Source organism: Heloderma suspectum, chromosome 8, assembly GCF_057233095.1.
Source record: "Heloderma suspectum isolate Gila_16-S chromosome 8, 16-S_ref, whole genome shotgun sequence".
Taxonomy (NCBI): Eukaryota; Metazoa; Chordata; class Lepidosauria; order Squamata; family Helodermatidae; genus Heloderma; species Heloderma suspectum.
The window spans coordinates 31,103,954-31,116,685 of NC_139465.1; the positions used below are offsets into that span (position 1 = coordinate 31,103,954).

The 12,732-nt window shown below is 44.6% G+C and overlaps 1 long non-coding RNA gene across 1 annotated transcript in view; it reads right to left on the minus strand.

Annotated features, from left to right (window-relative positions):
- The window catches only part of LOC146339000 (uncharacterized), a 48,188-nt gene extending 39,471 nt beyond the window's left edge, over positions 1 to 8,717 (minus strand). The window contains exon 1 of the long non-coding RNA XR_014784738.1: positions 8,632 to 8,717. This is a non-coding gene — a long non-coding RNA (uncharacterized LOC146339000). The remainder of the gene's footprint in view (positions 1 to 8,631) is intronic.
- Between the last annotated feature and the right edge of the window lie 4,015 nt (positions 8,718 to 12,732).

Below are 12,732 nucleotides of genomic sequence, written 5' to 3' on the forward strand. Positions count from 1 at the left end.
AAATCTGCAAACGTTCTGCCAAAAAGGGAAGGGATATTTCAACAGGTGCAGCTTTGGTTTTTGTTTGTTTGTTTTGTTTAGGTATTGAATTATTCTGTATTTGCATACTGCATTCACCAAAGATTGAAAGAACAAAAGGGAACGGGGAAAAATATGGACGAGAGTAAAACTGGAATAAAGGCAAATAACATTTTAGCAATAGACTTGGATCAAATGATATAAATGTAGGGACATATTGTGGGTTGGATTCAAAGATAAAAATAAAAACAGTCACCTGTGCTGTGCCATAGACAGTTTGAATAGGTTCTAAAAGTTCTCACATTTCCACAACTGGTTTACACAGGCAGAACAACCTAGGATTCCATTTCACTTTTTATTTTCTTTTTTCACAATGCTCCAACACAGGCATTGGCAGAAGGTAGATCACACTCTACTGGTAGATCTCTGGATAATCTGCAGTAGGTCAGCAAGGGTTTCTGGCTCCCAATGATTTAACAACAAAGACAACTGAAAGCCGGTGCCAGTGTGGTAGAGTGGTTAGACTGCTGGAGTAGGACTGGGGAGATGTAGGTTCTAGTTGCCACTTGGCCATGAAGCTCATTGGGTGACTTTGAGCCAGTCACTGAGTCTCAGCCTAATCTACCTCACAGGATTGTTGAAAGGATAAAATGGAGGGGGGGGGGTTAATCATGTATACCCCCTTGGGCTCCTTGGAGGTAATAAAGGCAGAATATAAATGTAATGAATAAATAAAGAATAAAATGCCTAGTTTTCCTCCTAAATTAGCCTGCTGCATTCAAGAAAGCCTGGCAGGGGGGATGGGGTAAACATCTATGTAGGGATGTACAGGTTTTGTAAAATACATTCGGTCTGCATTTCATGAGTTACGAGGTGTCTTTCATTCCGTCTGCTCATTAGCAGAATCAGATTTTTTTTTCTAGTTTCACAAAATGCACAAATCCACCTCAAAATGCACATTTTCATACTTTAGACTATGGGGCAAATGGGCATTTCCGGCTGTCTTTAAAAATTATTATTATTATTAATAATAATAATAATAATAATAATAATAATGTTTTTTTCTATGACTAAATTTGCATAAAATTCCAGAAAGTTAAAAAGAAAATGGTCTGCAAGTCCGCGGAACCAGTGTGACTCAGGAAAATCCAGTCCACTACAGAATCTCTGGGTCAGATTCATAGAAATCCAAACTCATTTGATCCCATTGCAGATTTCTCTGACACATCCTTATTTGTATAAGAAAGAATTTCACGCAACCTCCAGTTGTGATACTGAAACTGGGCTGAGAATGTGTGCAGAGGCACCTTGCTCCGCACCTCTCACAACTGCCTTGTGAGCTACAATTGAGCTACAATTTGGCCTTGAGCTACAATTTGGCACCTTGCTGGGCCCCAGGATTCTAGTGAAGAACAAAGTAGATCCCATAACCCTAAAGTCACTCCTGCAGCTGTAGCACAATGTCTGAAACTCCTGTTCCACGAGCAGAAGATACCATCCACATGCAAGAGGGCAACTCTGAACCCAAATCTTTCTAACTACGATTAGGCTTGTGTAGGGTCCCCCCAGTCTGACTCGGAAGCCGCTTCGTGGCTTCGGAGGCAGGCCTGATTCAGCTTGGGCTGATTCACCCGCCCCCCTGACGCGACTTGGCCCCAAACCTGAAGTCGGATTTGGCCATCAGGGGCCCCCTGACACCCCCGCACAAACTTCCAGCTCCTTACCTGGGCTGCTGCCTCCGCCTCCATTGCCGCCACCTCCACCACCATCGTCATCGCCATCGCCACTACCCACTGCCACCAGCTACTGAGCTCTGGACTAAGGATGTTGCAGGCACCCGACTGGGTCCGAGAATTTGCCTGGCTCCCAACGCCCACGACCATCGGACTGCGCTTGCCGAGATGCTGTCCTTGCTCGCCCCCGCTCGCCCCTGCTCGTGCCCGCTCATGCTCCCCAGGACTCACCGCAATCCCGTTCAGTGAGCACCTGCTATTTTCGTGCCTTTGATTTCTACGTAAAACAGGAAGTTAAAAAATGTGCATATTTAAATATGCATGCCTTGGAGCTGGGAAAGCTAAATAAGTGCAATATTAGAGGGAATATTCCTCTAATTTATATATTTATTTATATTATATTATATTATTTATTATATTATTATTATATTATATATTATCTTATTTAGCTTTCCCAGCTCCAAGCTGCGCTTAAGCACAATTTTTTCTCACGTCCTGTTTTATGTAGAAATCAAAGGCACAGAAATGGTGGGCGCTCACCAAATGGGTTTGCAGTGAGCCTGGGGAACTTGCCAAGCTCATGGGTGGCCTGAGCACAGGTCTGGGGAAGTGCGAGCAGGGGTGTGAGTGCCTGGAGAAAATGAGCTAGGGTGAGTTCTTACATCCCTACCCTGGGCAGGTAGTCACCATTTTAAAAATGGTGGCTCCCGGCAAAAAATTGCTGGTGTGCTTCCAGGGCTCAGGAGCTGGCAGTGGTGATGATGGTGGTGGCGGCAGCAACAATAGTGGTGGTGGTGACAGTGGTGGTGGCAGCAGCAGAGGAGGAGGAGGAGGTGGCGGTGCTCCACCTAGTCCACATAGGGATGTGAGAGAATTCCGCCACGGATCTCAGTGAGGCCGAATGCCAGTGCATTCGGCCCCCCAAAACCCATGGCAGAATGAAGCCCCCCACCGCACCCCGCGAAATGGGCCCGGAACGGAGCACCTACCTGCTGCCGTCCACGCTGACTTGCGAATGGCGGCTGCATCTGTGGCCGCCATTCGCTTCATCCATGTAGCTGTGATAGGCTACGTAAATACTTACGTAGCCTATCATGGCTAACGCAGGGACACCATTTCCATCCCTGCAGAAGCCGTGATAGGTAAGGATGTACGAAAGTCACTTACCTGAACCAAAATTTGATTCGCAGTGGGGGGGAGGCGCCCCGTCCCTCTCTCCCAAAATTCTAGCTGGGGGGGAGGCGCCCCATCCTCCCCCCTGAAATTCTGTCCAGGGGGGAGGTGCCCCATTCCTTTCACCACGAATCCTGCTGGCCAGGAACGCAAATGGCGGCGGCTATAGCCGCCGCCGTTTGTGTCCCTGCAGTCAGCCGTGATACATAGCCGTGATAGTTAAAAAAAAAAAAAAACGTGATAGGCTACGTAAACATTTACATAGCCTATCACGGCTAGATTTTAAAAAAATACCATGATAGGCTATGTAAATGTTTATGTAGCCTATCACGGCTGAGTAAAAAAACAACAACCACACGTACGCAAATGGCGGCACGCATGGGTGCCGCCATTTGAGTTCCTTATTTTGGCACGTGTAGTCTACGTAAACATTTATGTAGACTATGGCGAAAATAAGGGGAACGCAAATAGCGTTCCCTTACATTCGCCGTAGTCTACGTAAATGTTTACATAGACTAGATGTGCCAAAATAAGGAATGCAAATGGCGGCGCCCATGGGCGCCGCCATTTGCATACGCGCGGTTGTTGTAGTTTTTCCACTCACCTGTGATAGGCTATGTAAACATTTACGTAGCCTATCATGGTATTTTTTAAAAATCTAGCCGTGATAGGCTATGTAAATGTTTACGTAGCCTATCACGTTTTTTTTTTTTTAAACTTGGAAATGGCAGCGGCGGCAGCCGGTCGGAAGACTGGCCGCCGCAGCTGCCGCCGCCGAACCACCACCGAACCACCGCCGGAGCCGCCGCCGCCAGGGACATTCGCACAAGGTAAGTCTAGGGATGTCAGAGAATTTCTCCACGAATCTCCGGGAGGCCGAATGCCAATGCATTCGGCCCCCCGAAATTGGTGGAGAAACAGTCCCCCCCCCCGGGATGGGAATTACCTTTGCCGAATGTCCCTGGTGCTGGCAGCTCCCGGCGGCGGTTCGGTGGTGGTGCAGCAGCGGCGATGGCCGGTCTTTCGACTGGATGCCGCCACTGCCATTTCCAAGGTGAAAACAACAACAACAACAAACGTGATAGGCTAGGTAAAGATTTATGTAGCCTATCACGGCTAGATTTTCAAAAAACACTGTAATAGGCTACGTAAATCCTTACGTAGCCTATCACGGCTGACTTTGGGGAAAAAAAAAGTGCGTACGCAAATTTGCGTTCCTTATTTGGGCACATGTAGTCCACGTAAACATTTACGTCGGCTACGGCGAAAATAAGGGCAACGCTATTTGCATTGCCCTTATTTTTGCCGTAGTCTACGTAAATGTTTACGTAGACTACACGTGCCCAAATAAGGAACACAAATGGCGGCGCCCATGGGCGCCGCCATTTGTGTATGCACTTTCCCCCCCCCCCAAAGTCAGCCGTGATAGGCTACATAAGGATTTACCTAGCCTATCACGGCTGACTGCAGGGACGCAAATGGCGGCGGCTACGGCCTCCGCCATTTGCGTCCTGGCAGGAGACGTGATTCATGGCCGGGGTGATAGGGCGCTCTCCCCCAGCCAGAATTTCAGTGGGGAGGGATGGGGTGCCTCCCCCCCAGCCAGAATTTCAGTGGGGAGGGACAGGGCACCTCTCCCCCGCCAAGAATTTCGGGGGGAGAAACAGAGCGCCTCCCCCAACCGCAAAGCAAGCTGCGGGACCAGGTAAGGGACTTTCATCCATCCCTAGGTAAGTCCCATCCCAGGGGGGGGCGGGGGGGCAGACCGTTTCGCCACCGATTTCCGGGGGCCGAATGCGCTGGCATTCGGCCTTCCCGAGATTCATGGCGAAATTCTCTGACATCCATAGTGATAGGCTATGTAAGTATTTACGTAGCCTATCACAGCAAAAGTAAGGGAATGCAAATGGCGGCGGGTATGGCGGCCGCCATTTCCATTCCTTTTTTTTCCCGCCATAATAGCCAACATAAATATTTACCTAGGCTAAAACAGTGGGAAAAAAGGGAACGCTATTGGTGGCTGCCATAGCCGCCACCATTTGTTTTCGCTGTTTTGTTTTGTTTTTTGCCATGATAGGCTACATAAATATTTACGTAGCCTATCACAGCAAAATACAGGGTTGCAAATGGCAGTGGCTATGACAGCCGCCATTTGCATCCCTGCAGGCTGCCTAGTGGCTGGATGTTCACCTGCGGGCGGCCCCATCTGGCGGCTCCGCAGAATCTCCGCAGAGCGGAGCCGGCCGGAGAGAATTTTGGGGGGAGGGATGAAGCGCCTCCCCCCACCATGAATGTCACCCTTCAAAAAAGTAAGTGACTTTCGTACATCCCTAAAGGATGTAACTAAGACATGCACGGTCATGGCCCGATCACACATCTTTAGGAATAGTCGCATTTGGCTCATGATCTTCAGCTGTGCAAATGCACTCCTGGCCATTGCTGAGACCTGGCCATCCAGGTCCAGGGCTGAGTCCAAATGCATAACCAAACTGTGACCCGGAGTCTTCAGGGGGAGTGTAACCCCACCCAGCACAGGTTGAATCCCTATTCTGTGATCTGATCTGCCTTTCAGTTTTCAACATATATAAACACAAACCCCCACATCTTTTTCAATTTGGAAACCCAGCTATCTAGTGTAAATTATGGGGTCGCAGCTGTGGCCCTATGTTAAGGATGAGTCAGATGAATGGTGTCCTGCCAGTGTAACAAGAAAGCAGGAGGCAGGAGGTTCTATGGCTTTTATTCAGAAAACAGCTCAATAGATTGATCTGCAATGTGGCTGTGTAGGCAAGGTCAGTTTGAGGATGGTACATGCTAATTTTGAGGCAGACCGGGTAAGAAATTGCTTATTTATAGGAGTTTAAAATTTAATGAGTGACCTCTAGCAGTTTGACAAATATCTGTTTTCTTTGTCATAGACTTTGCTGGGGTTAAACGTTAACGCGTCCATTTCTCTGTACAACATTTGTACATAAAACCATAAAACCATTTGTTGTGTGAGGTCAGAGGGAAAGTCTAGTATGTGCTTTGCCATAGTAGTACCATAACGTGGTTTCAGTTTTTGTGTTTTTTGTTTGATTATTAAAACACTGTTTTTCAGCCCATTGTATTTGATGGAAGTTCATAAGGCCTGTCCAGGAGCAAGCTCAGTTTGATCCTCTGTTGCCCAGGAAGAGGTGTGTGGGGATAAGAATTTGAATTAGTGTGGCTGATAACCAGGGAGATGGGAGAGAATACAGGAGAGGAGGGAGTTTTATGTCAGTTAAACTAGGCAGTTGGGAGAGGGTAAGGGAAAATGATTCTTGGTTTGGATTCTCCTTTTCTCTTGTGGGTTGAATCCATTTCATGTGACTTCTGAACTGGAGCTCCCACTGGATAAATGGCCTTCTTTTCTCTCTTTCAATGCTTCATTTTGAGATGTACTTTAGAAAAAATCAAAATCGCTGCCACAATAAAAAGTCTGCCTCCTTTTCCCACCCATTGCAGGGAGAGGGGAGGGTAATACAATTGATGGAAATACATGCTTGTCTGGTAAAATTTGGCTTGCACAACACTGTTTGTGGGGCAGGGCCCCCCGGAGAGAATTGATACTTATTTCCTATGCCTCTTCTTGGCTCAGGAAACAGTTCTCAAAACCCCCACTGCCCATCATGCTGCAGAGCTCCACTGCACATGGTAAAAAATCACATAGCCTTCCCAATATGTAAACAAATTCAATTAACAAAAAAACTTTCAGTTTAGCATTTTATCTTAAGTGCTTTCCATATTTACTCAAACTTCATTTTGTTAAGCTACCATTCCAAATTACAAATACCCAACCAATACCACCCACACAGAATTGGTTAGCATTGGAAGGTGCCTTAAAATCAGCCAGTCTGACCTCCTGCTCAGTGCAGGAGAAGCCAGGTAAAGCATTCCTCCTTACTCCTCCTGTACATCTCCCACACAGGGGTTTGGTTAGTTTTGTAATCCCATCCCAAAACAAAAGTCCTGAACAATAGGTTCATACTTCCCCATAGTGCAGAATGAACAAAAGAGCTGGGGGGGGGGTACTTTTAAGTACTTTTTGAGTTTATGCCATAAGAACTTTGGATTTCATAGCTTACTGAACAGCATCATAACTATATTGAACAGCATCATAATTATTATGCAAATCTTGTCAAATCTAAGCCATATGTAAGTACTGGGGTTATGCATAGTAGCTCCCCATAATATAATAATAATAATATTGCAGTCTTACACTGTGCCATTCGCCACTTGATAAAAAAAAGTCTTGCCTTGTAATCAATTAGGTAAAGCAATATATATTAAAGATGTTAGAGCAATCCATAATGGACTCAAATGAGTCCAGGTTTCTTGCAGTCCAGTTTGTGAATCCCATGCTGAACCAACATCTGTGGGTCAAGCAGATTCTGCAGGCATGTGACTCCCCCCTGCAACAGACACACAATTTTCCATTTCCAAAATGCAGTTGTGGGGAGGAGTGTATTCTGTTTACCAGCAGTAACATAGTGACCACTGTGTGTGTCTGTGATTTTCTTTAGAATGAAGTCTCCAAGTCCGTGCAGTTGTATCCATAAAAAGGACTTGGGGTCCTTGCATGGGCATTCTCCTACGTTTGTTGGCTGGGGGACTGCCTGAGTCTTTCTAAGCAAGAGCCCTTTCCCTCCATGTTTCAAAGATGCTCAGGCAATCTTCCAGCCAGTAAACTTAGGAGAATGCCCATGAAAGGCATTCCCAAGTCTTGTTATGGATATAGGAACCCCACAAACTTGGATACTTGGTTCTAAAGAAAACACACACACACAACGCTCACCATTTTACTGCAGGTAAGCAGAATACTGCCCCCCCCCACATACAGAACATTTTTTTTCTTTTTTTAAAGTTGTTTTGTAACTTTTTTGAATTTATTTCCATATTTTTCTGGACAGGAAAGAATAATCTGAGTCTGCGGGTTGGTGGAGGGCGGACAGGAAAATGTAACCCAGGCTGTGGACCCAGTGCAGACTGGATGTAATGCAGTCTTAACATCCCTAATATATATGTATATAAAGGACTGAACAATTGCACAAACTTTATATAAGTAGTATTTATCTCCCTAAACTGTCATTGCAATCCTGATCTACATCTACATCTTAATGTCACCCTGAGTGAAGGAAGAAGAAAACCTTGAGGAAGTGGCTATGGAGCTTGGAGAGGAACAAATCCCATAACACTGCATGATAAATGAAACAGCAGTACACCCAAATTGGTTTTCTATTCTTAAATTGTGTGTCTGCTCTTTAAAAATAAATGTTTTGGGGCTCAGAACTCAACTACCCTCTCTGATTTGGAATGCTACTCCATAAAATGTTCCGGCAACTCATTTATCAGGGAATTCCACTCTGTGCATGAATTTTTGTTCATGGTTTGTGTATTACAGACCTAGGACCTGGGACAGAAGATCATTGCCACAATTAGGGATGTCAGAGACTTCCACCACAGACTGAAATGGGATCGAATTCCCTTCAGTCCGTGCCATGGAATCCTCTGCGGAACAGCACCACGAGGTCCTGCAGAACCAGCAGTCATGCGGCACTTTTTTTTTGTTGTCCACAAGGAGTCATGAAATTTTCATAAATAAAAATGCAGTATAATTTGTAAATCAGAAGGATAGTAATATTACAATAATAAATACCTAAGTTTTTAAAAAATGAATTGTGCTTACCGCCTTATTTGTGGGTTTTCTTTTTAAATTGAAATCCTCCTTCTCCGTTGGGGAGTTTACTTTCAGCCAAAACACTTCCTCTTCCTAGGGGCTTCCCAAAAGAAGGCTGTCTTAGGTGTGCCTGAGAGAGAAACTATTTGTTTAAAGCAACACTGTTTTTTAAAAAGAGAAAACCTTTTAAAATGACCATGCCAGTCCTGGAGCCCTGCACCATGTATCATTCTCCCTGCTAAGCACCAGGACCAGCGTGATCATTTTAAAAGCTTTTTTCTTTCTTTAAAATAGCCTTGCTTTAAACAAAATAGTTTCTCTCTCAGGCACACCTACAACAGCCTTCTTTTGGGGAGCCCCTACAAGGAAGAGGAAGTGTTTTGGCTGAAAGTAATTCCTGCATTGGCAGGGGAGGGGGGGGAAAGTAAACATTTACAAAAAATAGTCATTCTTACAGAAGTTATGCAGACTCACGGAGACAGCTGGGTACAAGAATTACGTTTGTCCGTACGGATTTATCTATGTAATTCTTGGAGCGGGAAAAAAAGAGGAGAATTCTGGGGCTTGTGAACAGCAGAATGGAACACTGGATGCAAACTGTGGAAGTCAAGAAGAATGGAAGGAGCATGCTTTGTACATCCCTAGCCACAATGCAGCTCCAATTCTGCAGTGCACAATGATGCACAACGTTGCGGTACCTCCAGGCTTGATGTTGTTCTGGAACTAATACTACGGCCCAGTTTGGACAATCATGGGGGGGGGGGAGCCACCGTGGCTTCTCCCCTCAATCCTGCATGTGTCATGTGCACAATCACCATTTGCATAATTGCCCACAACGCCATGCAGGAGGTGGCTTCTTATCCACCCTACAACCCTTACTTTAAGCCATGGATTGCAGTGTGGGTAAGAAGCCACCCTGCTGCACACCACACTGGGTTCAGATGACACCGCAACCTGTGAAGTGTCGTGGGTAATTATGCTAACAGCGATCATGCACGCAGAATGCATGGGGTGGGGGAAGAAGCCACAGTGGCTTCTTTCCCTCCCCCCATGATAGTCTGAACCAGGCCATTTTTACTCTCCACCCTGTCCATTCCTTCACTTAACCGGCTAAAAGGAAAGATACTTTAAAATGCTTTACCTGTGACAGGGAGTTGGACTAGATGATCTTTAAGGTCTGTCCAACTTGGTCATTCTATGAGAATGGTAATGCTTACCAGTTGGTACTTATAACATGGAATTGCTTTTCAGTTGTGTAATAGCTGTAGTTGCATAGACTCCATGATGTGCCTATTTCAGTAAACAGACAAATCCAGGACTGAGGTCCACCACTCTGCCACTGGCAGCCATCAGATTCCAAGGTAGTGGATTCCAATATTGAAGCTGAAACAACCCACAGCACAAGATAACATACCATATGCATATTGCCTAAATAAAACATCTGTTAAGGGTGTGATCTTTAACAAGTGTTATTATTTTCCAGCATTTTGGAAATTGAGTGAATATGGAAGTGCTTAAGTAGGGATGTTGGAGAAATTTGCAAAGGAATCAAATAAGTTTGGATTCCTATGAATTTGACCAATGGATTACACAGCAGACCATCTTTTCCCGAGGCACACAGATTCCGTGAACTTGCAGACCAGGGTGGTTTTTTTTTTTTCAGAATTTTAGCAACGTTCAGTCATAGAAAAATACAAAACAACAACAACTGAAAATGCGTATTTCCTCAATAGGCTAAGGCATGCAATTGCACACATTTGGGGGATTTATACATTGGGGGGGATTTGCCCATTTTCTCAGAAGTGTGAATTTGTGTGAGTGCAAATTTGAGCAAAGTCAGGGAATCGGAATAAATACATATGAATGGACAACAGAATGAAAGGCACTTGACAATCTGTGAAACACAGACAGAGCAGATTTTACAAAAAACCCAACATATATATCTACCCCTAACACATATTAAACTGAAGGCTTAACAACACATGTTTTGTTATTGTTGTTGTTTTGTTGTAGTTAATTTAATATAATACTAAAACAATTAATAGAATATTTAAAAGACAACTAAAATTTAATATCATCTGGAAAAACAAAAAATACAGTTTTTAAATCATTATAGCAACTAGATGGATGCTGAATATCCCATCACCCACTGTTTCATGGATCCATTAACCCACCAAGAAAACGAGGGTGGGTATTTGGCAACTTTGGGGGCTGAGGTAGGGGAATGTAACAAAACTGTTGGTCTCTTACCTTAGAGATGAGGTGTCTAAGGGTTATGCCTCTCCCCCCCACACACACACACTTTTAAACAATGTCTTCTTATCACACCCTGGTCCTGAATGCCCTGGGAATGGTGCCTTTCCCAGGGGCATTTGAGCCCTTGAACATGGTCAGACTGCTTCAAACTGCTGAGCTTCTGCTTAAAGCAGCAACAAAAAGCTTTTTGTTTGTTTGTTTAAAGAAAAAAAAAGTGGACACCTCATATATTTTAAGTTAGGACTGAAATTACAACACTTGTCTGGGCCAAAAGTTTGGCCCTGTACTAATAGAAACAATAGTAGTAGGAAGGTTACAGTGAACAGCTATTGACAATTAAATCAAGTGGCCAAAGTCAATCACATTTTATAGCCATTCAAGTCAGTGGGATTAAGCACACCTAACTATGTTGGATTGTGGCCAGGGTTTGTCTGTAAAATGAAAATCTATTCACAGAAAAGTGTAGGGATTATACACTACTCAGGCAGCAGACTGACAAACATTTGCAGGTATTATGCCAGCCTGAAAAAGAGTAGAGATTCCTCCAAAATATTAATTTTCCATTTTGGAGAGCCTTCCGTACTGGGCAAAATGCCCTAGAAAATTGAAGCTTTGTAGGAAGAAAAGAAAGACTATTCAGCATGCTTAGACTCTGCTTTCATAATATAGCAGGTGTCATTAGCAGCAAGCCTGTTACAGATGGAATGAGGAGGGGGTGTCTTGCCATAGTCCATGGTTCAGATAAGCTGGACACATATTATTTCTGCATTTGTACACTATTTGTGCATGATAATATTCCGGCTTTGTGGAAGGCGGAAACCAATTTAGCTTACTGCATAATTCACCGTGATGGGTTTTGTAATCACACTGCAAAATGAACCGAGCTGTTCTATTATACAATACTGATAGAGGCTGGAGTGCTGGAGAACTAGGCCTACTCCAAGTACTGGCATAGGATTTTCAATGAGAAACTATAAAAGCATCGACAGTTGTTTTTGTGGAAGTGCAACTAAGACATCTTCCAAACGGCTTAATAAAGGCAAGCTAAACCATTCAGCGTCTGGCGGCAGCTTGGGAAATGTGCTCATTAACATTGCAGCACGTTTACTCCTAAGGCTGCTTTCACAAGTGATGCTAAAGAATGCTTTTTAGTCTTCAATACACTTTTGTGAGGGTGGGGTGCTACCAAGAAACCCTATTATCCTGCTATTTTTTTTTGGGGGGGTATGCTGTGCACACCTTGATTCTAAAAGCTCTGTTTTGTCCCAGAAGCTGGCTAAGCAAGGAGTGTGGTTCAGCCAGGTCACTTGCTGACCTCTAACATAATTCAATCATCAGGGACATAAGAACCTAAGAAGAGCCCTGCTGGATCAGACCAAGGGTCCATCTACTCCAGCATTATCTGTTCACACAGTGGCCAGCCAGCTGCCTACGGGAAACCCACAAGCGGGACACGAGTGCAACAGCACCCTCCCACCCATGTTCCCCAGCATCTGTGCACAAGATGTGCATAATTGATCTGTACCTTTGGAAAAAGACACACAAAAACATACATGGATTTTCATGCAAATAGAAAACAACAACAACAACACTAACATTGCAATCGGATATGGGCTCAGATCAACTGGAACAAATTTTGTGATGGAATTTGAAGAACTTCAGCAAGCGCGAGTTTTGCTGATATGCACATCCCTAGAAAGAACTCCCAAGTAGGATATATAGTAGTTGCTTGCCCAAGGAGGTGGAGATCCAACAGCAACCTTTCTCCTCCCAACTTTGCTCCTCCTCTGGCTCGTCTACATTTGGTTGAGGGAAGAGATTTGGAGGGAGGATATGGAGGAGGCTGGAGATAGG